Raw genomic sequence first — 2,971 nt, 5'->3', positions numbered from 1 at the left:
TCAGCGGGGTCTGGTGCCTGCCTAGATCTCTCTTTGGATCTGCCACTTCTGAGGCTAATTGTATCCTTCTCTGATGTGCTCTGAAGCTTGGCCACTGGGCATGTTGGTCCTGGGGCTTCCTGGGAGCGACTCTGGTGCTGAACAATGTCAGATGCTTGATGTGACTGGCCCAGGGCAATCTATTTGCATCTACAAAGCAATTCACAATTTGTGACAGCCTCTGCTGAGGCCCAGTGAACACAGGAAGGCCCAAGCAGGGCACAAAAGCTGGCTTTCACTAGCACTGAGCCCGGGGACAGGTCAGCAAAAGTCCCAGAGCACACCATGTTCTGCCTCCCTGTCTGCCTCCATCTGCCGGGTGCCTGTTATTCTCCGCTAATGATAAAGTCTCTGGAAGCACTCAAGTTGCATGAGGTAGGTTCTCAGGGAGTCTCCAGGTAGAGGTGAGTGGTGCTCACCAGATGGATGCAGGTTCAAGCTCAGTGTCAGTGTTGGGTCTGAGGCCACTCAGCAAATGTCCCAGGGGATATCACGTCCAGCTGCCACCCGCTGGGTCCTCACACATCTTTGAGCAGTGTACAGAAGACAAAGACCTGGCATTGTGTGTAGGAGGAGAATGAAAAAGTCAAAAGATGCTGCTTCCCAGGATTGAAGACATCTGGAACCTGTAGTCTGACATCAGCCGTGTGAGTTTAAGGGCTTTGCAGAAGGTCTGTGGATTCTCAAAGGCCAGAGAGCTGCTTTCTGTTGTAGATGATTCATGGGTCCCCTGGGATGCCACAGGGGAGCGAGAGCATGGTGGGGTCATGCAGGTGTAATCCAGTCATCATGTAGTGAAAAGTTGAGTCCCCTTATGGGTGGCTGATTTCAGCAGATTCATCCCTCCATTTCTGTCCTAAGAGAACTGGAGCTCTCTCCAGACTTCTAACCACATGCATGCTCACTGGCTTCCCGGGCAGCACTGTCCCTGCCTTCTTTCCTCAAGGCTGGGTGAGCCAGGCTGGCTGGAGTGTAGGGAAGGGAGGATAGAGGTCCGTTTGGTGGGTTGAAATGCTGTGAGAACCTTTAAGGCTTAAAATTATTTTTTCTGTGTTGGCTCCCACACTACAAGTAAGCAGCCAAAGTGATGCTTAGCTCACTCTCAAGGAAGCACAGTTCTGCCCTGCACCAGTGCCACACATCACCAGAGCCATGAAGGGAGCTACTGGAGGAAGAAGACAAGGCATTACTCTCCCAGGAGTGTAACACCCTCACAGGCATGATGCTGTCTGGAGAGCTGACCACTGTTGGAGCGCTTAAGGCTTTTAGGCACAGAGTGTAATTATCTGATTTATATTTTTTAAAGATCACTCTGATTCGCATTTTCATTTTTATTCAAAATTGTTTTACTACTTTAATTTATTTTCAATTAGGGATGACATTCAATATTAGTTTCAAGTGTACAAAATAGTGGTTAGACATTTATATAACATACAAAGTCATCTCCTGATAAGTCTAGCATGGGATATCTTTGAAAAGGGTATTAATCATATTCATGAGGGCTCCACCCTCATAACATAATCAACCTCAAAAGACCCACCTTTCATTTACTTTTAATCAACCGTATTTGGGTGACATTCATTAATGAAATTGCATAGGTCAGGTGTGCAATTCTATATTGCATTGTCAATATATTGCACTGTGTGTTCACTGCCTTCAAGTCAAGTCTCCTTCCATCACCATTTATCCCCCCTATTCCCTCTTCTCCCTCCCCCACCTGTCACCCACCAACACTACCCCCTGCTCCCCACAGGCCACCACCACCTGCCACCCAACAACCACACCCAGCTCCCACAGGACTCACCACACCCCCAACCCACAGCCCCCTCCTGGGACCCCATACCACCCACCTGCCAGCTCCCATCCCCCACCACTACCCCTCACACCCACCTCACACTCTTACCCACACCCCTACCCCTACCTCCACCCCACATCCCACACCTCACACCCCACACCACCCCCCCGATTCTTGACCCCCCATTCCCCAGTCCACACCCCCTAGCCCCCACTCCCCTCACCCTACCCCCACCTAACATCCCCCACCCCCCAACTACCCACCCCCAACCCCCCACTCCTATCCCCCACTTCCCACCCCTAACCTCCCACCCCCACCCCCCTTCCCCTGTTTGTGATTTGACATTTGAAATGATATTTGAGATGTGTCTTGAGAGCACAGGTAGGATTTAGACAGATGAAGAAGGTGAGAATGTACTTCAGGTACAGAGAGTGGACACTCAGCCTAAAGGCAGGAGAGATGAACACTGGAGAGGCCAGAGCATATGCCCCTCAGATGCCTGTGAGTGAGGGGTCAGGGCAGGGAAACAGAAGACCCTGGCATGGAAGGAAAAGGCAGAGGGATAAGGTGACCAACCACAGAGTGGTCAGAGCAGGGGAGACAGCAGCCCCTCCATGGGAAGGCAGGGCAGTGGGGGCAGGGGACCAGGGGAGGGACCAATGGACAGGGAGGACTGGGAATGCTGTGAAGGGGCAGGGCTGGGGAACAAGGGCCCCACCATGGGAGAGCAGGGGACTCTCCATGGAGGGGTGTGTTTCCCCTGTTACCTATCTCTACTCCCCTGTCCTCCCTTCCCTGGCCCCTCCATGGATGGTGCCCTAACCTCACCTATCCTGCTCAGACTATGTGGGGTCCTTTGTCCTCCCTTCCCTGCTACCTCCTGGGAGGATGTCTTCTCTCCCCTGCCCTGCCATCTATTTAAGGGCCTGTGCTGAAATTCTTGCTGTCTCAGAGTAGGGTTCTCTATCCCCCCAGCCTCTCCCCTCCATGGAGAGTTCCCTGTTCCCTCTCCTGCATGACCTGTCCCACTATGTAGGATTCTGTCTCCTCCCTGTCCTTCTACCTCAAACTGGGGTTCCCTTTCCCCACTGCTTGCCCCCTCAAAGTGAGGTTCTCTGTCACCCTGCCCTGCCCCTT

The 2,971-nt window shown here is 52.4% G+C and overlaps 1 non-coding gene across 1 annotated transcript; it reads right to left on the bottom strand.

The window, feature by feature from the left end:
- Nucleotides 1-1,088: 1,088 nt before the first annotated feature.
- Nucleotides 1,089-1,291, bottom strand: LOC132214081 (small nucleolar RNA SNORA74). Its single transcript, XR_009448177.1, has one exon. It is a non-coding gene; the product is annotated as a small nucleolar RNA SNORA74 (small nucleolar RNA).
- Between the last annotated feature and the right edge of the window lie 1,680 nt (nt 1,292-2,971).

This window comes from Myotis daubentonii, chromosome 12, assembly GCF_963259705.1.
Source record: "Myotis daubentonii chromosome 12, mMyoDau2.1, whole genome shotgun sequence".
In the NCBI taxonomy this organism is placed as follows: Eukaryota; Metazoa; Chordata; class Mammalia; order Chiroptera; family Vespertilionidae; genus Myotis; species Myotis daubentonii.
This window is presented reverse-complemented; position numbering and strand designations above follow the sequence as displayed.